Below are 27,792 nucleotides of genomic sequence, written 5' to 3'. Positions count from 1 at the left end.
CACACGGCAGCCGTCCAATAGCAGAGGAGGGGCGGAGATGAGCGGCCGTAACCTGCTGCCCACCTACTTCCTTCCTCATTGCCGGTGGACGCAGGTAAGGAGATGTTCCTCGTTCCTGCGGTGTCACACATAGCGATGTGTGATGCCGCAGGAAAGAGGAACAACCAGCGGCATGCAACTGCAACGACATTTGGAAAAGGAGCGACGTGTCAACGATCAACGATTTTTTCCGTCTTTTTGATCGTTGATCGTCGCTCCTAGCTGTCACACGCTGCGATGTCGCTAACGGCGCCGGATGTGCGTCACAACCACCGTGACCCCGACGATATATCATTAGCGATCTCGCAGCATGTAAACACCCTTAAGACTTAGGCGGGCTTTGCACACTACGACATCGCAGGTGCGATGTCGGTGGGGTCAAATTGAAGATGACGTACTTCCGGCATCGCATGCGACATCGTAGTGTGTAAAGGCTCGATGATACGATTAACGAGCGCAATATGTAATCGTATCATCGGTGCAGCGTCGGCGTAATCCATTATTACGCTGACGCAATGGTCCGATGTTGTTCCTCGCTCCTGCGGCAGCACACATCGCTGTGTGTGAAGCCGCAGGAGCGAGGAACATCTCCTACCTGCGTCACTGCGGCTTCCGTAGGATATGCGGAAGGAAGGAGGTGGGCGGGATGTTTACATCCCGCTCATCTCCGCCCCTCCGCTCCTATTGGCCGCCTGCTGTGTGACGTCGCAGTGACGCCGCACAACCCGCCCCCTTAATAAGGAGGCAGGTCGCCGGCCAGAGCGACGGTCGCAGGACAGGTGAGTCCATGTGAAGCTGCCGTAGCGATAATGTTCGCTACGGCAGCTATCACAAGGATATCGCAGTTACGACGGGGGCGGGGACTATCGCGCTCGGCATCGTAGCATCGGCCTGCGATGTCGCAGCGTGCAAAGTGCCCCTTAGACACATTCTGTAGTTATCTGAAGTCCAGCCATGTTATGTGTCACCAGAAGGGAAGTATGTGGGTGTAAATTGTGTTAATAAAATGCTAATGCCAAATATGATCCTCATTCAATGAACGCAACATTGCTGTATAGGATTGTTCCACGTTCCATTGGCGTCCTTCCCTCTATAAATCAGAATCTATGTTTGTGATCCAGGTTCATTTATTTTCTCTCGTTATTCCCTTTTATTTTATGTAATTGTATATGCTGTAATGTTTTGTTCCCCTTTGTTATATATTTGTGTATTTTTATAAACACAGCCTACTTTTCAGATGAAATAAATAAAATTTAATAGCTTATGGATTTGCGATGTTGTTTATGGAGTAAGAGGAACAAGGCTACTTGTAATGTGTGTCCAATCAACCTGCATAAGCAAAGACCCTGATTCCAGCGATGTGTCACTTACTTGGCTGCTTGCTGAAGTTTTGAAAATCAGTTTTCTTTGTTTAAAATCTACCAGTTCTTGAAATACTGCTCTGTGTATAACCCTCCCACACCACTGATTGGCAGCTGTGTACAATGAGCATAGACAGAAAGCTGCTAATCAGGGTGGAGTTATATATAGCTTATGGAGATAGAGGCTACATAGCAGCAGGTTTACTTGTTCTCTAGTGATAATCCCCTAGTGACAATACAGTGAATTTATCAAAACTACAGCAAGCAGCCCAGTAAATCAGAGTCCCTCTCTGTCAGAGGTGTGTCACTTGTGACAGACAGTGATGTGGTATCTGGCAATAGAAGGTCACAGCGTTTGGCTGTGCAAAATGTTCCCTGACTTTCTATTTTCCTGCTGTTAGTATTCTGTGTACTAGGTATCTCCTCTGCTGGGTTTTCATCCTTTTACTTTAGGACACTGGGGAGCTCCAGTTCCCTTCAGCTGCTAATCATCTGTATTTCCTCTTGGGTTAAAATATTCTCATTTTTCCTGGACTTGTGATGGAGATATTCAGTTCCTTCACAAGCTCTGGATGCAACCAGATGTCTTGCACACACTAGTAGGATCGTTGTTGCTCTTTACTGAACTTCTTACTGAGTCGTCTAGCAGTACGTTGTTTGTTGTTTCCCTTGTTTGTTATCCGTGTGTCCTATAGTACCTAGTGAGGTTGATGAAGAGCTCATCCCATCCGTTCCCTATTTAGGGCTCAGTTCAGGGTCAGCCTAGGGTCAGGTATCCGGCTCGGCGCATAGGTGTGGAAACTATATATGGTGGGGAGGGAACCAAGGGGCCCAGTGGTAGACTTGGTAGGGCTCTCATATCCCCTTACCCTAGGCACAGGGTTTCCCTTCCCTTTCGCCGTTTGCTTGGTACCTAGAGTGACACTGTCGACATTATTCTGATTTTTAATTAAGTGACCGAATCCCATGGAATTCACAAAACCCCAGCATAAGTATCATAAATGTTACTTCCTCTCCACCAAGAGATAGACCCCTTTCAGTTCTGGTCTCTTTTACACCCATAATCTAAACTGGAATAAACCTTTGTGGGCAGAGACGAGTGAACCTAAATAGTAAAGTTCAGTGTTTGTACCAAATACAGACTTTATACAAAAAAATCAGTGTTAGAGTTCGGAGTTTTGGTGCTTTATGTTTCCTAACCGCTCGATCAATCAGTGCTTGGCCAGGTGTGAGCTGCTTGTAGTGTTTGAATGGCTTTCACGGGGAGGTAAAAACATTGTTATAAGATGTATTGTGTACAAGGAAAAAACCCCGCCATCCGTCCCCCGGTAATAAATGGCTGGATGCATGTGGGCGGAGACCCGAACTACCCAATCAGTAACTTCCAACAGCGTTTAGGACCAGTCCGGTTTCCGAACTTAACTTTATCTAAAGTCCAACTGAGAAAGCTGAACCCAAACTTCAACAGGTCTGTTCATCTCTATTTGTGGGTAGCCCTACAAAAAATAATCCATTGGATATCAGACAGATAAAATCCTTTAGTTTTTTAATTACAATAATTATCCTTTGTAAAGGGATCATTTTTATAACAAAGAGTCCAATTTATGCGGGGGCCACTACTGATTCATGAAATGGTCCATGCCTCTTCATGAATTTGGAGCGTTTGACGAGTGGCATGTGCCTCCTAGTGCCATGCTAGAAATATTACTCCCATCAGGGACTGGAGTGAGATTTCTGTATGAAGGAAAAAGTTCTGCTACAACCATGTAATATGCTGGTGCTCAGAATTTTTTTTACATTAATACTAATATTACTGGCACGCACAGGAAAAAGATGTCAATATGGTTTTGAAGAATATTTTATTTTCATAATCTGCAAAAGGAGTCAACCAAAATGCCAATGTTTCGGCTCACATTTGAGCCTTTTTCAAGGCATGTATATGTGTCGCTCCCATGTCAGCAGACGGGCTGCTCGGATCTGGGTGCTCGGTGGCTCGAGGGTCTCCGGACCCGGGGGTCGTGCGGCCACTCAAATGAAGGGGGATATTTACAGGGGGTAGTTAAAGAGTTTGTGACAGCACCCGTGGTATGTGGTAATTCAGAGTACCACCGCTGCAGTTGGGAGTACCCGGGGGTGATGGAAGGGGGCAGCCAGGTGTTAGTACCCTCCACGGGTAGGGGGAATGCCCCAGGACTCGGTGATGGTGTTGGGGAGCGCCGTGGGGAGAAAAGGGGGTCAGTGTCGTACTCAGTCCAAAAAGCTGACACCGACAACTGGATAAACCAAAGTTCTGGACACTGCTGCCACTGAGGGCAGCTAGTTTGGGTTCCGTCCCCGATGGTGCTGTCTGGTGTTCTGTGACCTTCCTCCTGGCACTTAGTTCTCTTCTCGGTTGGCCCCGGTAGCATAAAACTAGTCAGGTCCCGCTCCCCAGTATGGCTAACTGAGGGAGCTTGCTCTCAGGGTTCACGCTTGAGATTTTCTGGACCGTATTAATGGAAAGTCCAATCCCCCTCGTTGTGCTAGTACCCCGATTCTGGAGCAGGTGGAGAGCGGATCTTGAAGGCTTCGTTCTTGTCAGGGAAATTGTCAGGTTGCCTGAAGCTACTCCCTGACCTAGGGTCCACGTACCCAGTCGTTCCCTGAGCCCAGCCCGGTGATGGTACAAGGCCGCCAGCTGTCCTCGACAGTTCCGTGCCCCTTGTCATGATCCCCTGCGACCAGGAGTCCAGCTCCTACTAGGCCCAGACCACCGTCTGTCACCTAGTTACTACCAAGGAGCCCAGCTCCTGACCTCCTCTCTCCTTCACCTCTAACGCAACACTGGCCTACTCCTGACACTCCTGACCTCCCCTTACCAACCCCCCCAAGTGGGCGACCCTATTCCACTCAGGCCGTCCACTGGTGTGTCTGGTGGGTGTGGTGCAGAGTGTACCTAGGACTTTAATTGACTGATGTTGGCAACACCATACAGTTGGGGACCCATAACCAAGGAGGAGATGGATATTGCACAGAAGGGCAGATTTCACAATACCCTGTGACGCCCTGATAATCCAGGGGCGTCACATATATCTAATAACCAAAGTAAATATAAAGACAATGTCAGTCAAAGGAAAAAAATAAATAAAAAGAAAACAAAAGTATGTACAGATATGTGCATGGGTTACATAGTGCACTTTAACCATAAACATATTGAATATAATAATTGACGATATGTCATACAGGAATCCATAAGGAAGAATTAAATTATGACATGTAAAATATATTCTATCATATGGATGACTAGCATACAGTCTTAAAGGCAAATGGAAATTGAGGAACGAGATATATAAGCACGAAATAGTAATACCAAGAACATGGGTCATGTATCTCAATGAGGAAAAGGCTAGTTGCATAAAATTTGGTAATATATGAGTAACGCAGCATGAGGCACCCATACCATGAGGCAGGTAAGCGCAAGTATAGGTGCTCGGCAGAATAGGCTTAAGCGGGCTTTACACGCTACGATATCGTTAATGATTTATCGTCGGGGTCACGTTGTTTGTGACCCACATCCGGCGTTATTAACGATATCGCAGTGTGTGAAACGTACGAGCGACCTTTAACGATCGCAAAAGAGGGCAAAATCGTTTGCCGTGGAGAGGTCGTCCTGAAACAAAAAAATCGTTATCTGCTTTTTAGCGATGTGGTTCGTCGCTTCTGCGGCATCACACATCGCTGTGTGTGACACCGCAGGAACGACAATCATCACCTTACCTCCATCCACCGGAAAAGGAGGAAGGAAGAAGGTGGGCGGCATGTTCCGGCCGCTCATCTCCTCCCCTCCTTTTCTATTGGGCGGCGGTTCAGTGACGCTGCTGTGACGCTGAATGAACCGCCCCCTTAGAAAGGAGGCGGGTCGCTGGCCAGAGCGACGTCGCTGACCAGGTATGTGCGTGTGACGCTGCCGTAGCGATAATGTTCGCTATGGTAGCAATCACACAATATCGCACATACGACGGGGGCGGGTGCTAACGCACTCGACATTGCTATCCGATGCTAGCGATGTCGCAGCGTGTAAAGCCCACTTTAGACTAGCAAATACCTAGGGAAAATAGAGATGACATGAGTATATAGCAGAGTATAAAATCAACAGTATGAAAGGGTAGAAACATACCAGAGAATGGGGGGAGGCAGAGGTGAGTCATAGGAGACCAGGGTAAGTAGGTGATAGTGCCTGAAAAAGTAATGGTATATTTGTAAAGCTTAATCGTACAGTCTACACAAGTGAAAGGGGGAGAGCGGTGAGATGGAAAGTTACCGGAATGAAAGCATGCTGGGTGCAGAAGGAACTATGTCCGGTGAACTGGCTGTCTGGTGGCAAGGTGGTGAATGGATGGCACCAGAAACTTTTATAGAAGTCAGGAGGAGGTAGTGTTTCCCGGGTGACTGTGTGGATGTGCGCGAAAGTGCAGACAGGAGGAGATAGGGAAGGTAGAGAGTGTGCATGTGCGGAGATACGCCGGGACATACGCAAAAGGTGTAAGGACGGCGTAAATATGAGGAAATGGAGTAAAGAATGAAAGTAAGAGCCTGATAGGTACGCGCATGCGTGAATCAGCGTGAAACTGTGTGAATGGAGTGTAAGAGCAGCATGTGTGTAGGAGAAAGATGTGATTGGTTTTGGAAGGCAGTAGAGAGTGCTTGAGAGTATTAGAACGGTCCTGTGGTGGGTGGATGGAGATGCCCAGGTACAAAAGCATGGTAGTATAAATTGCATATAAATAGGAATAACACTATGGATGAATAGAATATCATCACGTGATCCATATACATATCAAGACAAGTTACACAAAAACTTCGTATTCCCTGTTTAGACAAAGTGGTTCCAGGGGCTGTAGTGTGTGAATTCAAAAGGATTCACGTAGTCGTAGTCTCTGGATCTTGTTACCACCTCTGCGAGGTACAGGGATATGTTCCAGAACCTGGAACTTAAGCTGTGAAATAGACTGACCTTTGGAAATGAAGTGTGCTGGAATGGGTAGTAATGTTTGCTTGCAATGGATTGTAGACTTGTGCTTGCTAATGCGATCTTGGATATGTTGGGATGTTTCACCCACATATCCGAGACCACACGCGCATTTAATAAAGTAGATCACATAAGATGAGTCGCAGGTGAAGAAACAACAGATCAGGATTCCCTTATCAGTCCTAGGATGGAACACAAGATCTCCTTTCAATACGTTAGAGCATTGGACACAACCTAGACAGGGAAAAGTGCCATTGCGGCTTGTGGTGAGAGTAGTCTGCCGTAGAAAAAGTCTAGAGGGCCCAATGTCAGCCCGAATAAGGATATCTTTGAGATTGCGGTCACGTTTATGACAAAATAATAGTTGTGTTTGAAATTCAGGAATGTGAGGGTAGGAATTGGTTAGGAGGGGCCAGTGGTCCAATATGGTGTTACGTATCAATGTTGAGAAGGGGTGATACGTGTTCACAAAGGCCACCCTTTTTGTTTCCTTGTTTGTTCGAGTAGAGTGAGCTGTCGATGGTTTGGCAATATTGGGTGGGTAACCTCTTGCCAAAAAACGTTCGTTCATCTCTGTATGTGTGCTTTGTCGTGTATGATGTTCCGATACGATCCTCTCAACACGAACCTGTCGAGATTTAGGTAGAGATTTCTTTACATGCATGGGATGGCTGCTTTTAAAGTGTAAGAGACTATTCTTGTCTGTGGATTTGGTGTAAAGGTCGGTGATAAGGTGATGAACCTCATCTATAATGACCATCGTATCCAGGAAATTAATACGTCTGGAATGATGATGTAAGGTAAATGTAATCCGTGCTGGGGTGTTGTTTAGATGAGCAAAGAATTGTGTAAGGTCATCTAGGCAGCCATCCCAAATACAGAACACGTCATCAATGAAGCGCTTCCAGGTTTTGGCATGTGACATGAAGAGGGGGTAAGGATAGATGTATAGGTTTTCAAAATGGGCCATAAAGATATTTGCATAAGGTGGTGCAACGTTACTATCCATAGCGGTCCCTTTCTTCTGAAGGTAGAAGTCATCCTCAAATAAGAAGACGTTTTTGGTTATTAAACCTGCTCATCTTGCTCATCTAAACAACACCTATAATATTACTAATTCGTGCTTATATATCTCGTTCCTCAATTTCCATTTGCCATTAAGACTGTCTGCTAGTCATCCATATGATGTAAAATATATTCTATGTCATAATTTAATTCTTCTTCCTTATGGATTCCTGTATGACATATCGTCAATTATTATATTCAATATGTTCATGGTTAAATTGCACTATGTAACCTGTGCACATATCTGTACATAATTTTGTTTTGTTTTTATATAATTTTATTTTTTCCTTTGACTGACATTGCCTTTATATTTATTTTGGTTATTAGATATACATGCCTTGAAAAAGGCTCAAATGTGAGCCGAAACGATGGCATTTTGGTTGACTCCTTATGCAGAATATGAAAATAAAATATTCTTAGAAACCATATTGACATCTTTTTCCTGTGCATGCCAGAAATATTAGTATTAATGGAGTGAGATTTCTGGCATATGGAACACCACAGCTCGTCATGAATTAAAGGAGTTGTGGTGTCACGCCCCCGTCCCACCCAAACCCTGCCAATATTAGAGTGAAAATGGCAAGAGCCCCCAAAATTTGGCACAATTATGAATTGATCCAAATTTTTGTGACTTTTCAAAGCTTTTGTGACATTTTTTTGGCATAAAAGCTTCGATAAATTGGGACCAGAATGTCTTAACAACTTCCACATATCCAGGACGCAGAATGCGATTCACTTCTCCCCTATCACGGCTGAGGATAGAACCTATACCATCCGTATAGTACAATACAAAGGGAAGGCAAAAAGAATGCCCTATCACTAGGGAAAGAGGGAAGTGGTGACCCCTGACAATACAGCTCACCCTCACCAACCCTATATAGGTTCTGCACTTGTCGCCGAGCAGCAATACCTCACCCTAGGCAAACCCTGATCTGGGACTAAGTAAGAATGGCAGGTATGAGTTCTTCGTCAACACCACTAATGCTAAGGGAGACAAAAGGAAACAATACAGGGGAGACATAAATGCTACCACCTGAGCCCAGGTACATAGCAAAATTCAAACACTTATCTTAGGAGCAGCTACCACAAACGTCTCTGGAACAACAAGAGGAGACAACCGAGGCAAACAGCAGCCAAAATCAACTATAAACCTCACCCAAGGCACCCCAGGGTGAGGTTTATAAAGGAAGTCAGAGGCTGGCAACTGAGAGGAAAAACTGACAGTTTTCCAGAGTCATAGAGTCTGCTGCTGCAGAAACAAAGAACTGTCAGTTAACAACACATTCTGCAAATCTCTGGGATTTTTCAAAACTTCTGCCACTGGATTGTCAGCCGGCCGTGACACCTCTGTGACATCCCCTCACTATTTTTGTGCTAAATGTCTACAGATCTGCCTCAACCCCAGAGGTTCTGAGGCAAAATCATCACATCTAAACAATAGCGAAAGACAGGCAAGAATAATATATTGTATATTGTACAAGCATTTATTAACAAAACAAGTTTTGAAATGCAATTATATACAGTGTGATATACTTAAGAGTTCCTATCTCCAATCTGGGGCTGCACTTGTTAGTAAATAAAGCAGTGGGCAACCTGAGATTACTGAATTATCTAAATATAATCCAGTATCAAAACATTTCACAAATGTTCCTAAATGCTCTTGAAATACCCAACTTACTAGCAAAGTGGAGCTCGAATTTCCATTTTGTGGGATCTTAGTGTGCAGCGTGGGATCCCACAAATCTCTGCAGCTGCTCTAAGCACAAGTAATTGCTCTCTCAACTAATCCAGCGTTGTCACATACTGTTTAAAGGGGTGGTTCACCCATTTATTTTTTTTGTTCTACTTACCTTTCTAGGAGTTTTCTCCATTGTCTTCTGTTTCCAGTTCTGGCACTGAGCGGCGCTATCCTGCACGCTCAGTGCCTGTCACATGACCCCCTGGAGCTGTGGCCGCCAGCATCCTCTGACGTCCCGGCATTTCCGGGCTCTCAAACAAGACGGGTACGTCAGAGGAGGCTGGCACCACTCAGATTGAGTGACAGGGCTGTGGGCGGTAACTACCGCACATCACAGCCCAGTATCGAGGGGAGGAGCCGGAGGACGTCACTGTGGAGCCGGCAAAGCGTCCTGCAGATGGTGAGGCACGGGGCGCCAGTGTGCAGTACAGGGGGGGGGTGTCTTCAGCTGAATCCCCCCCTGCACGTAAGTATGTGATCACACTCTCCACCCGCCCACTCTGCTGCGATGTCAGGAGAGCGGCCGGTGTCGGGCAGTGTGATCATCTGCTCCTCCCAGCAGCAAAACACTGACAGGCATGTCACCGCTGTGCTCTGCCATCTGTCCTGCTGCATGGGACCAACTGTCTGCACTCTGTCACCTGCACCACAAGTCACAGAGTGGAGACAGTTGGTGACAGAGCACCTCTGCCCCCCCCCCCCGTTCTTTCACCACTCTCTTCTCTCCCCCCACTCTTCTCCCCCTCCCCTCTCTTCTCTGCCCCCTCTTATCCCTCTCTCCTCTCCCCTCTCTTTTCCCTCGCTCTCTTTCCCCCCTCGCTCTCTTTTCCTCCCCACCGTGCTCTCTTTTCCTCCCCACCGTGCTCTCTTTTCCTCCCCACCGCACTCTTTCCTTCCCCCCTCACTATCTTTTCCTCCCCCACTCGCTCTCTTTTCCTCCCCCCCCGCGCTCTCTTTTCCTCCCCACCGCGCTCTCTTTTCCTCCCCCCCCTCGCTCTCTTTTCCTCCCCCCCTCGCTCTCTTTTCCTCCCCCCCTCGCTCTCTTTTCCTCCCCCCCTCGCTCTCTTTTCCTCCCCCCCTCGCTCTCTTTTCCTCCCCCCCTCGCTCTCTCTCTCTTTTCCCTCGCTCTCTCCTGGCATGGTCAGTACAGAAATCTCTCCATCGTGGAGGGGTGAGAGGGAGTAATAAACATGGAGTCCCTACTGTGTCTGTGTATTTATTTCGAATAAAGTATTTTTCTCTATGTGGTCTTTTTTTTTTTTTTTTTTTAAACCCTTTATTGGAGATTCTTAATGGCCAGGTCAAACTTGGCCTGACATTAAGAATCTCGGGCTTTATACCAGCTGGTAAAACATAGCTGGTATTAACCCCTTATTACCCAGCGTGCCACCTGCCACCAGGGCCACTGGAAGAGTTGGATACAGCGCCAGAAGATGGCGCTTCTATAAAAGCGCCATTTTCTGGGGAGGCTGTGGACTGCAATTCGCAGCGGGGGGCCCAGAAAGTTTGGGCACCCTTCACTGCGGATTCCAATCCCCAGCTGCCTAGTTGTACCTGGCTGGACTCAAAAATTCGGCGAAGCCCATGTCATTTTTTTTTTTTTAATTATTTCATGAAATTCATGAAATAAAAAAAAAAAAAAAGGGCTTCTCTATATTTTTGGTTTCCAGCCGGGTACAAATAGGCAGCTGGGGGTTGGGGGCAGCCCGTAGCTGCCTGCTGTACCTGGCTAGCATACAAAAATATGGCGAAGCCCACGTCATTTTTTTAAAAAAGTTTTCAGGCAAAAACCTTTATAAAAAAAAATTGCTTCCCTGGATTTCTATTTCCAGTGAAAGTAACACCAAGCAGCGGTGGTTAGCAGCCAGTAGCTGCTTGGGTTACCCTTAACAATAGAAAATGCAGAGGGAGCCCACAAACAATGTGATTTTTTTTTTTATTTTTAATGAATTTTTAAAAAAAAAAAAAAAAAAAAAAAAAAAAAAAAATCGACATAGGCTTCGCCCATCGAGCACCAGAGCATTTTACTGCTCAATTCATCCCAAGTAATCAGATGACTCCAGTGTCGGCCGATTACTTGTTCTGTGTCCCCCTGCATCCATTGCAGCGTGTACGGGCTGTGAGGTCAACGGAGTTCACTCCAGCACTGGAGTCAGCTGATCTGAACTCAGCTGAACTCCAGCCTGCACACGCTGCGATGGATGCAGGGGGACATAGAACAAGTAAGGTCTAAGCCACATGGCGAGAAAAACAGTGCGAGTGGAGTGCGATAAAACATCGCATTCCACTCGGACCAATATTAGCCTGTGTGTCAGCACACATGAGCGATTATTTTCTCCGCCCTAATTGGACCGAGAAAACAATTGCAGCATGCTACAACTGTAATGCAAGACTCTCTCTTTTACCCATTCAAGTGTACGTGGTGAGAGAAAAATCGCACTGCACTTGCGGTACATGGGTGGATTACGGAGGAGAGAGTGAGAGAAATCCCTCCCACCCCTCCTCAGTGCTGGCCCACCCCTCGAGTGCTGGACCGCCCCCCCGCAGCTGAGGTCTGCTCGCACAGTCGGACCTCAGTCACAGGGACACACGCATGACACTCAGCTCTGCTGTACTGAGCGTGAGCCGAGTGTAATGCGAGGGGATCGCAGTAATCCCCGTGTGGCCCCAGCCTGATCGGCCGACACTTGAGTCAGCTGATCTGAACTCAGCTGAACTCCTGTAAACACAGCCCGCACACACAGCCCGCACACGGTCACATGTGATCGGCAGCAGGCAGTGACTGCTGTTAAGGCTACATTCACATGACCGTTCCGTTTTTGCGGGCCACAAAAAAACGGTCCTTTTTTTCACGGATGCATCCTAGTGGCATCCGTGTGACATCTGCGTGCCTTCCTTTTTTTTGCAGACCGCAAAAAACGGAAGCAGCAAGAAAGATAAATAGATGAGTCGATATAGAGATGAATAGATAGATATAGAGACAGAGGGATAGAGGGATAGAGGGATGAATGAATGAATGAATGAATGGATAGATAGATAGATATAGATAAGAAATACATATATAATGTCTTACCCCCTGCATATTCTAAGCTGGCACCCTTTTGTGACTTTCATGTGGCACTAAGGGGTGCTTAGCCTTGTATTTAGCCAAAAAATAAATAAATAATAAAAAAAAATGACATGCGGTCCCCCTATCTTTTGTAGCCAGCTAGGGTAAAGCAAACGGCTGCAGCCTGCAAACCACAGCTGGCAGCTTCACCTTGGTTGGTAACCAAAACAGAGGGCACCCCACGCTGTTATTTTAAATTAAATAGATAATTTAAAACAAAAAACACGGGGTCCCCCAAAATTGGATCACCAGCCAAGGTAAAGCGGACACATACACACACACTGTATATACGCGCACACATACACACACACTGTATATACGCGCACACACACTTTCTTCCCCTGGCTGTGCAGAGCTGCTGCTGTCTCTGTGATTTCTCTCAGTGCACATCCACTGGGAAGAGGCAGGGAGGAGGGTTTGGGTGGAGAGCAGAGTGGATGTATTAGACACAATGGGTGTGTTAGATAAGCTAGACACCGCCCTAGAGCCACAAAGAATTCTGGGACTTGTAGGAACTGAACACAGGAAGTCAGAGGAGAGATTACCCCATCAGAGCTGGAGCCAGCAATGACCGTGTGCTGCTAGTGCACAATAAAAGGTAATTTTGCTGAAAAAACATAATAGATGTGTTGAGGGGCACATATTAGCAAGATTTATCAGAAAAAAAAAAATCAGTTTTGGTAACTGGACAACTTCTTTAAGGTTTTACTGAACTGCTTAAGAAGGATGCCGCAGAGCTGGGGTCGTAGAGTTCACTCTTCCACTGTGAATGATCACTGATGGTTGTGGGATCTAACAACCTGGAAGTTCCTTTTGGAGACATTAGAGACAGTTCCAAAAGTTTTAGTACTGGATTATATTAAAAAAAAACAAAAACACTAATCTGCGGCTCTTCACTGTTTTAGGAAATAATAAAGGCAGCCACAGATTTGTTATAAGCACTATTTAAAGGGAAAGTCATCAAACACATAGAAACTGGGGCATATTACCCTCATAAAGTGTCAGCAGCAAATCCCCCCATAACAGTGCGTCATGACCACATTCTTATGGTCTGAAAAATACGATAAGTTTAAAAAGAGAGAAAATGGTTCTTTCCCTCACCAATTCTTACTTGAGCAATTGTAGCTGATTTTTAAATAAAACCAGTTGAATTCTAGTACATCATGATGGCTTCTCCCATGTGACTCATCTGACAACAAGACCTGATTAATGATAAAAAAAAACATTTGGCAAATTCTGCAAGCAAGAATGGCTGCTCTGCTCTGTTGGTTTTCTGATGTCGGCAAGACTTGATTTGCCAGTTGAACATTTCAATTATTCACAACATGAAAAAGGTTCCTTCCCTGTGCGGCTTCTTCACATGTTTAACAAGATCTGATTTCTGAGAATTACATTTTCTACAATCAGAACATAAAATGGTTTATTTTGTGTGATCTTTTTGATGGTAAACAAGACCTGATTTCCTAGTAAAACATTTACCACATTCTGGGCATGAAAACGGCTTCTCCCCAATGTGATTTGTCTGATGTCTAACAAGGTGTGATTTCCGAATAAAACATTTCCCACATTCGGAACATGAAAACAGCTTCTCCCCGTTGTGATTTATCTGATGTCTAACAAGGTGTGATTTGTGAATAAAACATTCCCCACATTCGGAACATGAAAACGGCTTCTCCCCGTTGTGATTTATCTGATGTCTAACAAGGTGTGATTTCCGAATAAAACATTCCCCACATTCTGAACATGAAAATGGCTTCTCCCCTGTGTGAATTTTCTGATGTCTAACAAAGTCTGCTTTCCGAATAAAACATTTCCCACACTCTGAACATGAAAATGGTTTCTCCCTTGTAGGAGCCGTTTCATGTTCCACATCCCTTCTGTAACTTTTATTTTGCTTACAATTCTGTGATAAATGGGAATTTTGGACTTTTTTGAAAAGATCTGATGATAGAGTTTTCCATGAAAGGACTGAAGGTATATCTGGGACAACAGCATGCTCCTCATATGTATAATGTGTAATACTTTCATCATCTGTTTTAAATTCTGAAGATATTAGAGGTCCATCTGAACTGATACAGTCATTGGCTACAAATAAAAACACAATATTATTATTTTTTAATTATATAAAATTTTGAAAGTAGATTTATATTTTTAAACCATAACATCAGAAATTAAATTAGGAAACAAATTATTCTGAATCTGTTTTCCAATTTCGAGATCTAAAGCCTGCTTTACACGTTGCAATTAGTTGTACAATTGCATTTGCGATGTGACACGTCCAGGTTGCATACGGGATCTTATGAGATTGCACGTAGGTCGTTCATTTGCTGTCACACGTGCGTTAGTAGTCTATGTTAAATTGATCAATTTTATGTGCGATCCTTTAGATCATGTGTTCTGTGACGTATGCATTGGCCACCTTTTTTTTTTTAATTTATTGACTTGCCAAGCGTGTGTAATGTGTAGGGATGCGTTTTTACTATGTCATCTGCCATTCAGCTCTGCTACATGGCCGCTAACAGCAGACACAGACAGCCATGTAGCAGAGCTTAATGGCAGATGACAGCAGACACAGACAGAGCCACACTGTCAGAATGAACTCGGGTGAACCTCACCCGACTTCATTGTCATGCTGCGGCTCTGTCTGTGTCGCGTCCTGATTAGCGGTCACCAGTGAAGACTCACCGGTGACCGCTAAACTCCTGAGTTTAGCAGCCCTCTCTCATACTCACCGATCCCCGGCGCTGCACGGCATTCACACTGCTCCGGCGGCTTTTACTGTTTTGAAAAAGCCGGCCGCCCATTAAACAATCTCGTATTCCCTGCTTTCCCCGCCCACCGGCGCCTATGATTGGTTACAGTGAGACACGCCCCCACACTGAGTGACAGGTGTCACACTGCACCCAATCACAGCAGCCGGTGGGCTATACACTATACTGTGTAGTGAATAAATAATTAAATAATTAAAAAAAACGGCGTGCAGTCCCCCCCAATTTTAAAACCAGCCAGATAAAGCCATACGGCTGAAGGCTGGTATTCTCAGGATGGGGAGCTCCATGTTATGGGGAGCCCCCCAGCCTAACAATATCAGCCAACAGCCGCCCAGAATTGCCGCATACATTAGATGCGACAGTTCTGGGACTGTACCCGGCTCTTCCCGATTTGCCCTGGTGCGTTGGCAAATCGGGGTAATAAGGAGTTATTGGCAGCCCATAGCTGCCAATAAGTCCTAGATTAAACATGTCAGGTGTCTATGAGACACCTTCCATGATTAATCTGTAAATTACAGTAAATAAACACACACACCCGAAAAAATCCTTTATTAGAAATAAAAAACACAAACATATACCCTGGTTAACCACTTTAATCAGCCCAAAAAAGCCCTCCATGTCCGGCGTAATCCAGGATGCTCCAGCGTCGCTTCCAGCGCAGCTGCATGGAGGTGACCGGAGCAGCAGAAGACACATCTGCTCCTGTCACCTCCACGCGCGATCGGCTGAGCTGTCACTGAGGTTACCCGCTGTCACTGGATCCAGCGGTGGATGCAGCGGTGGCCGCGGGTAACCTCAGTGACTGCTCAGCTGATCGCGCTACTCACCGCCGCTCCTCTCACCTCCACGCAGCAACTGAGGTGAGTAGCGCGATCAGCTGAGCAGTCACTGAGGTTACCCGCAGCCACCGCTGGATCTAGTGACAGCGGGTAACCTCAGTGACAGCTCAGCTGATCGCGCTATTGCCTTCATTAGCTGCGTGGAGGAGACAGGAGCGGCTGTGTCTTCTGCTGCTCCGGTCACCTCCATGCAGCTGCGCTGGAAGCGACGCTGGAGCATCCTGGATTACGCCGGACATGGAGGGCTTTTTTGGGCTGATTAAAGTGGTTAACCAGGGTATATGTTTGTGTTTTTTATTTCTAATAAAGGATTTTTTTCGGGTGTGTGTGTTTATTTACTGTAATTTACAGATTAATCATGGAAGGTGTCTCATAGACACCTGACATGATTAATCTAGGACTTATTGGCAGCTATGGGCTGCCAATAACTCCTTATTACCCCGATTTGCCAACGCACCAGGGCAAATCGGGAAGAGCCGGGTACAGTCCCAGAACTGTCGCATCTAATGTATGCGGCAATTCTGGGCGGCTGCTGGCTGATATTGTTAGGCTGGGGGGCTCCCCATAACGTGGAGCTCCCCATCCTGAGAAAACCAGCCTTCAGCCGTATGGCTTTATCTGGCTGGTTTTAAAATTGGGGGGGACCGCACGCCGTTTTTTTCAATTATTTAATTATTTATTTCACTACACAGTATAGACACGCCCACCGGCTGCTGTGATTGGGTGCAGTGTAACACCTGTCACTCAGAGTGGGGGCGTGTCTCACTGTAACCAATCATAGGCGCCGGTGGGCGGGGAAAGCAGGGAATACGAGATTGTTTAATGGGCGGCCGGCTTTTTCAAAACAGTAAAAGCCGCCGGAGCAGTGTGAATGCCGTGCAGCGCCGGGGATCGGTGAGTATATGAGAGAGGGGGATAGACTGACATGGACAGAAAGTGAGGGACAGAGATAGTGACCGACTGACAGAGATTAGTGAATGACAGACATTGTGAGGTGCTTCAGAACGCAGCTTTTCAGCTGCGCTCTGAAGCGGACCTTTTTTAAGCTGCGGTGCAGAGCGCACACCTGCGCACATAGCATCAGACACCAAAATCGTATGAGGGATGTCACACGTTACAATTGACTAGGTTCGTGCAACAAAACGCTCAATTCTAGACAAAGATACGATGTGTTTGCGATCAACGGTTTTGCGTTCAATCCTGATCGCACGTAGATGTCACACGCAGATACCTCACAAACGATGCCGGATGTGCGTCACTTACAACTTGACCCCAACGACGGATTGTGAGATATATTGAAGCGTGTAAAGCGGGCTTAAGAGTTACATCTTCGTTAATTCTGATCTCCCATTCCTAGCACCAGTTCTCTGGAATGTGCTACAGTAAATAATCTGATTGATTGTTGCAATGTGACTGTAGGATAATGAGTAATGAGGGACAGGGGGCTACTATACTTTCCGTCATGCTAGGAGACTTTAGGCTATCCCTAACCTCTGGATTACCCCTGAACGTGGAAGAAAGGGGCAGGAGTATGATGGAAATACAGATTAAGACAGATGGGAAAACCAAAATTCAGACACACTGCAAACTCCCAGAAATAAACAGTGAGATACTAAGGAGAAAAGCAAGAGAAGGAAGGCAGAAACAAAAAGACAACAAGGGTTAACACCACAACTGCTCACAGCAATAATGCACAACAACCACTAGTTTGTATCACAACACCTCACCAGACCTGTATAGGTAAACTATAGCTGGCATTAATGGAATTATCCAGCCAGCATATACAGAAGGGAAGCGAATGATACTGGCTCCCCTACAGCATGTAAACAAAGACACTAACAAGGAGCCCAGCAGAGAATAACTCTTGCTAGTCTTACTAAGTATGTGGTTCGATGCCTGCGTCTCCCTGCACTGATCACAGACAACAGAGAAGTTAGCAAGTAAGAGTGCCAGAATGTGTAATTTCCACAGATCCTGATGCTGCCATGACAGTTGGCATGCCCTGCAAGCATCTCGTTGTGACATTGATCCACAACATAGACAATTTCAAAAAGGTTCTTTTTCGAAGATGAAAATATAATAGAGACAGATGCCAAATTTTTAATGGGCTTGTTCGGGACTGTAAGATTGATGGCCAATCCTTAGGCTTTGGAACCAAGCAGGTAGCATGGTCTTGCTGTCTGTGCAGGTATACATTAGCGCTCCAATTCATCAAGACCGGAGATGTACACTGAAAAATGACATCAGGGACTGGCGTGAGACTTCTGGCATAGGGAACGCCACAGTTTGTTATGAATTAGAGAAGCGGTGACATCACACCCATCTTCTGGCCAAGCACTGTCCATTTTTGCGAAGCTGGTTAAAATTGGCGTGAAAACTCCAAAAGTCACACAATTTATTTTTATTTACATTTATTTTTTATTGACTGTAGAATGGCTATGATGTATCAATGTTTGGAATCAGCGGTACAAAAGGATGTTGATGAAATAGAGAATCATGACTGTAAGGCACTAAAGTGTTAATACTAGAGTGTTAATAAGTGCTGAGAAAACCATGCAATGTAAAAACAACAACGGTCATCGTAATCAAAGCAAACAAGAGACTATAAAAATATAGCTCTGCAGTGCAGCCAGGCAACCATCTGTCTTTATAAAATCCTTCTCCAGTCTTCTTTCGAAGCTTATTATGTAATTCACGGGGGGGGGCAAAAAATGGGTTTTCAGGTTCCATCTGGTACCAAACATCAATGGTGTATTTACTAGTGTCAAGACCAACATAATCCAAAAGCTCAGAAGGACCCATTTGGTAACGGGCTTCCAATTTCATTGCAACATCCATGTCTTCCTTAGATGCATGACCTCGTTCATGAAGATGCACGAATTCCATTAGGTATGGTACCAGAAGACGGCTAACAATGAACCCTGGGGTGTCTTTACTAGAGATGAGCGAACCGGTCCCGGTTCGGCTCGAGGTCGGTTCGCCGAACGTAGGTCCCGTTCGAGTTCGGCTCGTCGAACGTTCGACGAACCGAACTCGAACTGCATAGGAAACAATGGCAGGCAATCACAAACACAGAAAAACACCCTCAAAGGTGTCCAAAAGGTGACAAACAACTCACAACACAACACGGGAAAGTGACAAGGACATATACTCATGCGAAAACAAAACAGCTGGACAAGGAAAAAGAGGAGGACACACAGATATATGAGTATATGCAAGGAAACATCGATTCCATTATTGTGCAACTTGAGCCCTGCTCATTTTAGGCTTCCAATCTGGATAAATTGCCTGAGCTCGCCACGTACGCCTTGGGGATCTTGTCATGTCCTGCAGCCAGCGTTCTCTCGGAACCTGTCTTCAGTGCTGCTGGGGGTCTGCTGGCAGATAAGCACACGCGTCTGTCCACTGACAATGTGGACATGGCTCTCAGAGGACTTTTCTTCCCCTGGGTCAGCCAGGGGACGGGAAAGGCACGCGTATTTTTGAGAGTGCTTCATGCAAAGCATCTTTTTCATCTTGAAAATGGGGGTCAACTGATGCCAGTCAAGTGGGGTGTGTGTGGCCCAGTTAGTGGAAACGAGGGAGACTGTGGTTGGAGTCCCCTCGCTGTGTTTCTAAAAGAACCAAGATGAACAAGTCATGGCTCTCAGAGGACTTTTCTTCCCCTGGGTCAGCCAGGGGACGGGAAAGGCACACGTATTTTTGAGAGTGCTTCATGCAAAGCATCTTTTTCATCTTGAAAATGGGGGTCAACTGATGCCAGTCAAGTGGGGTGTGTGTGGCCCAGTTAGTGGAAACGAGGGAGACTGTGGTTGGAGTCCCCTCGCTGTGTTTCTAAAAGAACCAAGATGAACAAGTCATGGCTCTCAGAGGACTTTTCTTCCCCTGGGTCAGCCAGGGGAGGCGAAAGGCACGCGTATTTTTGAGAGTGCTTCATGCAAAGCATCAATGAGGAACATACTGATGAAGATGAGACGCAGATACCCGATTGGGATGACAACTTAAATATTCGGTCAGGGCAAGAAGAGGCTCGGTCTGAGGGGGAGGGGAGTGCAAACACAACAATTGATGATGAAGTTCTAGATCCCACCTACTGTCAACCCACAGTCAGACACTCGAGGAGGTCAACAGAGGCGGTGGAGGAGAATGCAACCGACGACGAAGTTACCTTGCGCCTTCCTGGACAGAGTCGGAGCACTGGTAGCACGTCTACAACTGCATCCTCAGCCACCACTCTGCCTCTGAGCATTATTCGGGGTGGATCAACAGGTCGCATGGCCTCTAAGCCTTACCTAGCCTGGTCCTTTTTTGACATAGAAAAAGATCGCCCAAATTATGTGATCTGTAAAATTTGTCATGGTTCTCTTAGTAGAGGTCAAAACCTCAGCAGTTTGACAACTTCTTCCATGAATCGTCACATGAATAAATATCATATGGCCCGGTGGGAAGCTCACCGTGCTGCAATGCTGCCTAGCGGAGCGAACCATCCACCGCCTGCCCCTTCCAGTGCATCCGCGCGCTCGTCATCTTCTAGGACTGTGGGGACAGCTGTCACACCTGTTTTTCCACCCACAACTTCCACCACTGTAACCGCAACAGGCAGTTTGCTTGGTAGGTCGTCAGTTGGTTTGGAAGGGGAAACAAGTGAGTGTGTACAGCTCTCTCAGACATCGATAGCACCAACGTTGGATGAAGGCAACATCATGTCTCCGCCTGCACTTTCCTCACAAACCTGCATTTTTCCAGGGACACCCTACTCAACACCGTCTACACACAGCAGCCAGATCTCTGTCCCTCAGATGTGGTCAAATAAAAGGCCACTTCCTGCGACCCATGACAAAGCTAAGAGGTTGACTCTATCCCTCTGTAAGCTGTTGGCTACCGAAATGCTGCCTTTCCGCCTAGTGGACACACAGGATTTTAGAGACCTTATGTCTGTCGCTGTGATCCAGTACAAGATGCCCAATCACCACTGCTTCTCCAAGAAAAGCATGCCCGCGCTACACCAGCATGTCGCACACAACATCACCACTTCCTTGAGAAACTCTGTGTGCGACAGGGTGCATTTCAACACAGATACTTGGACCAGTAAGCATAGACAGGGTCATTACATGTCACTGACTGGGCACTGGCAAACTATGGTGAGAGATGGAGAAGGGTCTGCTGTACAAGTCTTGCCGTCCCCACGAGTTGTTTCAATCCTTCTTCTGTATGTAGAAGTTAATACACTGCTTCTGCCTCTTCAACCTCGTGTGGGTCCTCCACCTTGGCGCAAACCCTCTGTGGTCAGGCCACCCTTCCTTGTAACTGCGCACAAGGACTACCACACACCTCCTTACTATGCTGGCAGCAGAGCTCAATGCCATCAGGCCGTCAAAGGTTTACTTTGAAATGTATGGGAAATGTGAGTCACACCGCTGAGAAGTTGTGGACGGTTAGCTCTGGATACCGAGTTTCATCAATGGTTGTCTCCACTCAACCAGCAGCCAGGGAAGGCCGGGTGCGACAATGATGCAAACATGGGTGCGGCCCTTCGCTGTGACAATGTGACACACATGGCTTGTGTGGTTCACGTGTTGAACCTGGTTGTCCAGCAATTTTTAAAGCACTATCCTGGCCCACATGGCCTTCTGCAGAGAGCACGGTGTAACGCCTTCCTTGATCCCCACACTCAGATGGGCTGTTAATGATAGGCTAGAGGGAAGCCACTCACCAAGCAGGACCCCTAGAACCCTGAAACCCTTTAACCCCTATACAGGGATTATGAATTGCACAGGGCCCAAGGTGATTAATACCTGTGGAAGGCTGCAGTTCCAGAGAATAGTAGTCAGGCAGGGTCAAAACATTAATTGAGGAACAGGAACAGAATGGGACGGCCAGGACTTAATCAGAAAACAAGCAGAGGTGAAATGCGGATCGGCCAACAAGGTACATAAACAGCAAGCAGGAAAAGTAGTCAGGTAACAAGCACACAAAATCATAAAACTGAACTGGGGGTAAAAGTAACCAGAGGTCATAGCTATGTCTGGCAGTGGTCTGCAGACAGGATGGGCATAAAAAAGGGTGTGGTGTCTTCCCATTGGTTGTAGCTGAATGATGGTATTTCATCTGTGAGATACCCACCAGCTACATTCAGCCAGAGATTCTGCATCTGTCAAGGTAATGCAGCCCAGTGGGTGAGCATAACCTGCGTCCACCTGCGCCGCTGGCATCGACTCCTCTCCCATCATCAGCACTATGCATGAAAGGAACACGTTGTCACCTGGCGACCGGAGTACAAATTGACGGAGCGGACTCCGTTGGTGACTTAACAGCCGTGTGCGGCAATGATGCAAACCTGGCTGCGGGCCATCGTCAGGGCAATGTGACACACGTGCCTTGTATGGCTCACGTGTTGAACCTAATTCTCCAGCAATTTTTTAAAACACCATCACGGCCTACATGGCCTTGTGCAGCGGGCACGCTCGCTATGTGCTCACTTCCATCGTGCGCACACAGCAGCTCAACAACTTTCGTCGCTACAGAAGTCTTTAGGTCTGGTGGTTAAACGCCTGAAATGCGATGTGCCCACACGCAGGAATTTGAATCTGCACATGTTGCAGCGTTTGTGGCAGCACCGCCGAACCCTGCTGCAATACGTTATGACATATAGCCTGGGATAACTTGATCCAAAGGTGGTGCAGATCACGCTGCTGGAGTGGTGTCAGATCAAGGACCTATGCACCCTTCTACACAGTTCACAAATGTCGACGAAGATGTTTAGCACTGGCAATGTCATTCTCAGCGTGACAATTCTGGTCATCTACATGATGGAGCACACTGTAATTATTATTCGGAGTCAGGTGTTGGGACAAGAGGAAGGGGAGGAAGTACAGGAGGAGTCATATGCGGAAGGGATAACAAGATCTACGAGGTCCAGATGGTCAGCGGCACCTATGCGGCAGTCATGGTGAGGGAGAGGGATTAACAAGGGCGCATAGTATCAGCAAAAAGTGTTGAGGAAGGTGCAGGAGCCCATGAAGAAATGGAGGACGAACTGGCGATGGGCATGGAAGACTCAGCAGATGAGTGAGAGCTTGCTCACATTTCGGTTGTGCGAGGTTGTGGGGAGAGGGCAGAGGAAGGAGGCACGATTCTCACCTCTCTGCCACCAACACACCAAGGACTTGGTCCTCCTGGATGCACAAGACACATGAGCGCCTTCTTGCTGCACTACCTACAACATGACCCTCGGATTGTACGAATTCAAAGTAATCCTGAATACTGGGTTGCCACACTGTTACATCCCCGGTACAAGACAAAATTTGGCAAAATAATTCCAGCCATAGAAAGGGACGCACGTATACAGGAGTATCTGCAGAAGGTGGTACGCAATCTTAGATCTACTTTTCCACTAAACTCCAGTGCTGCACAGAGTGAATCTCAACGCTTTGTCATGGATAGGAGGAAATGGTCTTTTACTTGTCCACATCGGAGGGACCGAGGGATGGCTGCTGTGCTGAGATGGCGTTGAGTACGGTGTCCCTGCAGAGTTGCACTTTTGGTCATATACCAAAATGAGTTGAAAAAGGACAGATGCTGGTGGAAAGGGGAACAGGTGTGTTGGAAAGGGGAAAAAAGTTTTGGTCCGTGGATTTGGTGGTTAAGCAACAGTAACATTTGCTGAAGAAACACCATCTGTTACAGTGGGACTGGCAGATTTGGATAAAGTGTTATATAATCTGTGACCGCTATAGAACGAAAATTAATAAGAAAAGAAAGACAAAGGTATATATCACCTTCAGCAGTCAGTGTCCACCGTGCTCCCAGTTGGAAAAGGAGAGGTTGGCAACTGGAAGGTTTGGTGGAGGATACAGAGCTGTGTGGCTATGAAACTAATAGTAGCCTGAACCGAGTTAGACGCCATTCGGATCTGGAGACTGTGAGCCCTGTTAGCGTCACAGGGTCCACATGCCCACCCAGCCCAGGAACTCCCTGTTAACAACACAGGGGCCATTGAGTATGCTGACCGTGTGCGTAGGGGCACACCTGTGGACAGCAGGCGCATCAGCAGCAGCAGGCCTGTTAATGCCACTGGGCTGCACAAGCAGGACTGGTAGGACAGGAGCTGGTCTTAACCGTTCTGCGTTACCAACTGTGGTGGCGGCCTGCATCGACACCCTATCCCTGCCTACCTCTGGCCTAAAGCCGCAATGGGTTCAACACATGGAGGTGTGCTCTTTCGGACCATAATAGAAGACTGCGCACCTCCTTGTTGGCTCCAGCCCCTTTTATAACCTGGGTCCGCCCCAAACCAGGGTGAACCACAATGCACCTCCTGGAGACAAAAGCAGAGTGACACGTCATGAGTGGCATAACTAGCGTCCTAATTGGAACCGCAACTTCAATGATGACCTCATGGCTGCCATGACCCAAACACCTCACCAGTCATCGTCTGACCATCAATAATGCGGTGACACGTCATAGGGGCGGGCCTCTGCAAGCCATTTGGGAGGACACCTGATGCCCTGTGGTCTATATGGGACCCCCACATCAGGGGCAGGGCCAAAGAGTTCATTACCGGACCTAGTCTCTGATGCAGTAAGTGCCTGAGCATGCTCAGTAGCATGAAATACAGTCTCTGAAAAAAGACCATCAGCTTTAGCATGGTGTCTAGGCACAAAACAGGACTTAGACCCGGCACGGAATGCAAGCACCTGTGCAAAGAGGCTTTTCACACTTAGTGTGGGAGCATGCGCTGTATCCCGAAAAGAAGACTTAGCGTCAGGAATAACACAGTCAGGCTGAGCATACTCACTAGGCGAAACACTGTAATTAGGCTGCAGCTGGGGTACATCGGCACACGCATGCGCACTAGCTGCCTCTCCACACTTAGACGTGGAGGGGAAATTGCTCTTGGAGATGCTGTCTATGAACAGAAGGAAAAGCTAAAGGAAGCCTGACTTTCTATCCCTCCGAATTATGAAATGCAGCAATGAATTCCATGAGTTTGCTATAACATTAGCGTAGCAAAATGTGCATGAGGGTGTCATGTAGAGGTGCTAGAAATAGCTTGTCACCAGTGGGGCACTAATGGAATTCAACAGCCAGTTCTATGATGCCACTAAATGGCAGTATTTTTTGCTATCATTATAGCTTATTAAAAACAGAGCAGGAGGGTGTCATGCAGAGGTGCTGCACATAGATTTGCACCAGTGTGACTAGACAAAAGTCCAATAGCCACGTTTAGGATGCCACTAGGTACACTGACTGTTTGCTAGTATAATGGCTTAGTTAAAAAGAGGTTGAGTGTGCAATGCAGGCAGAGGTGCTGCAAATATCTTTGCACTAGTGGGACTATAGCAAAGTCCAATAGCCACGTTTAGGATGCCACTAGGTACACTGACTGTTTGCTAGCATAATGGCTTAGTTAAAAAGAGTTTGAGTGTGCAATGCAGGCAGACGTGATGCAAATATCTTTGCAATAGTGTGACTAGACAAAAGTCCAATAGCCACGTTTAGGATGCCACTAGGTACACTGAGTGTTTGCTAGTATAATGGCTTAGTTATAATGAGTTAGAGTGTGCAGAGGACAGGAGGGTACAGTGCCAGGATTGTGGGGCTCTGGGTAGAGGAATGGAAGCCTGCCTTTCTATTCCCTCCTAATGGTGAAATGCAGCGACGAAATCCCTGACCTTGGCTACACAGACGCTGTCTCTGTTTTCAGGACCTGTCACCTATGGCTCTCTGACCCTACCGGTTTGAGCCCTTAAAAGGACTGATAGAAAGTGCTCTCCCTAAGCTGTCTAACGCTGTGTATGCAGCGCATACAGCTGTATCGGCGATAGGACTCAGGAGGACGGAGCTGCGACAGTGATGTCTGACACCAAAGACGCAGAAGAGATAATGGCGTCCTGGAGGAAAATGTCCGGTTTTATAATGCAGGGACATGTGACATGGACATCCTATCACACATGCCGTTGCTTCTCTGGCTAAAAGTCCACTTAGCTGTGTGTGCGTCTGTGATTGGCTGACATGCTGGCCCGCCCCACTACACGCGCACGCTTTGGGAAGGAAGACAAGGAAAAAAAAAAAAAATGGCGATCGCCATTATAGAAACAGCAGTGATCTGAAGGCGCTGTTCACGCACACTATACACTGAAATGTCATAATAGTGTGATTCACAGAGTGACTTCCACTATTACAGCAGAAACCAAGCTAGGATTTTGCTGTTTTTTTGCTGCTAGAACCATTCTCGAACGTTTCTAGAACTATCGAGCTTTTGCAAAAAGCTCGAGTTCTAGTTCGATCTAGAACAGGCCCCAAAATCACTCGAGCCTAGAACTGGAGAACCTCGAACCACGAACCGCGCTCAACTCTAGTCTTTACATGACACAGGCATCTTTCCCAGTGTTTTACTGAAGTCCATGAGAGAGTTAGAAGTCGTTTGGCTAGTCATTGGTGTCTTAATGACCTCCACCAGCTTCATCATTGGTACTGGATTAAAGAAATGCAGCCCTCCGAACTGATCCTGCCTAGTTGTGGAGTTGGCTATGTCAGTTATTGCCAATTAGAATGTGTTGCTGGCAAATATGGTGTGTTCTGGTGCAAATTTGTCCAGTGTCTTGATTAGTGCATTTTTCCACTTCCAAGTTTTCTATTATGGCTTCCACCACCAGATCATTGCTGTGCACCACGGCCGCTGGGTCTGTGCTTGGGGTGAAGTTTGAGAGGGTTTTGCTGATGAACTGTGAAGCAGTCTCAGGCTTGTCCACAAACATCTTCTTAGTGACCCTTTTCAAGCTGTCTTCAATACTTTTTGCAGACTTTTTCAAGATGTCATCAGTCTGGTCCACTAAAACAACAGTGTGTCTGGTTGCTGCAGCTACCTGCGCTATCCCGACACCCATCAGGCCTCCTCCGATCACAGTCACGTGCTTGATAGTCAGATTATTTGCAGTGGCGAAGGCCATGGCGAGGCCATGTCTGCTTGTACTGCTGGGAGCTGAAGGACATGCGAGTGATGTCAGCACAGCGTGCCATAATGATTTAGTCACAATCTTTTTTCACAACTCTGTGTTGCACAAAAAATTGATTGAAAAGTGATCTCTGTCAGAATTCTGGCATTATTGCTTTGAAGAATCAGGGTCTAAGTGTCAAATCTCCTTCTGTAGGTGTCTCCATTCCTTCCAGGGTAGTTTCCCAGTAGTTCAAATTCTCTACAGCAATAATTTTATTAGATATTTCATGGTAGTTTAAAAATGTGGTATTTCAGTGTGCGGCTGTAGTCTTTTTTTCTATTATCTAGCTATACACACACACACACATACACACACACACCAGCCTGTCTCCTCTTCAGCTTTAGACTCCTGCAATTAAGAGACCTTTGGTCACATGACGTGATGTCAAAAAGGTTCTTAAGCAGTCCTAATCGGCATATAAACACTGGGGCCGCTAGGAAAATGGGGGCCCTGTGAAATTGCCCAGTTTGCTCTCCCTTTTCCCTAATGCCAGTCCTGCATGCCAGCCTGTCCTCTGTTCAATTATTTTAGACTCCTGCAATTAAGAGACCTTTGGTTACATCATGTCACATGACTTCATCAAAGGTCCTTAAACAATCAACTTCTGAATACAATTGATGGTGACCGTAAAGGCCACTTTACACACACAGATAAATCTGCGGCAGATCTGTGGTTGCAGTGAAATCGTGGACAATCAGTGCCAGATTTGTGGCTGTGTACAAATGGAACAATATGTCCATGATTTCACTGCAACCACAGATCTGCCAAAGATTTATCTGTATGTGTAAAGTGGCCTTAAGAGACTGGGGTTCCTAAGAAATTGCACAGTTTGACTCCTCCCAATGCTGGCCCTGACTGTAAC

General features: G+C 46.6%; 1 long non-coding RNA gene and 1 pseudogene across 1 annotated transcript in view; both read right to left on the bottom strand.

The window, feature by feature from the left end:
* Positions 1-27,792, bottom strand: part of LOC142258754 (uncharacterized) — a 350,179-nt gene that overhangs the window by 138,260 nt on the left and 184,127 nt on the right. The window lies entirely within an intron of this gene.
* On the bottom strand, positions 7,579-26,882 carry LOC142258755 (hydroxyacyl-coenzyme A dehydrogenase, mitochondrial-like; annotated as a pseudogene).

The sequence above is a fragment of the Anomaloglossus baeobatrachus genome (assembly GCF_048569485.1).
Source record: "Anomaloglossus baeobatrachus isolate aAnoBae1 chromosome 5 unlocalized genomic scaffold, aAnoBae1.hap1 SUPER_5_unloc_1, whole genome shotgun sequence".
In the NCBI taxonomy this organism is placed as follows: Eukaryota; Metazoa; Chordata; class Amphibia; order Anura; family Aromobatidae; genus Anomaloglossus; species Anomaloglossus baeobatrachus.
The sequence above is the reverse complement of the archived record's forward strand: the minus strand, read 5'-3'. Positions and strand labels throughout refer to the sequence as shown.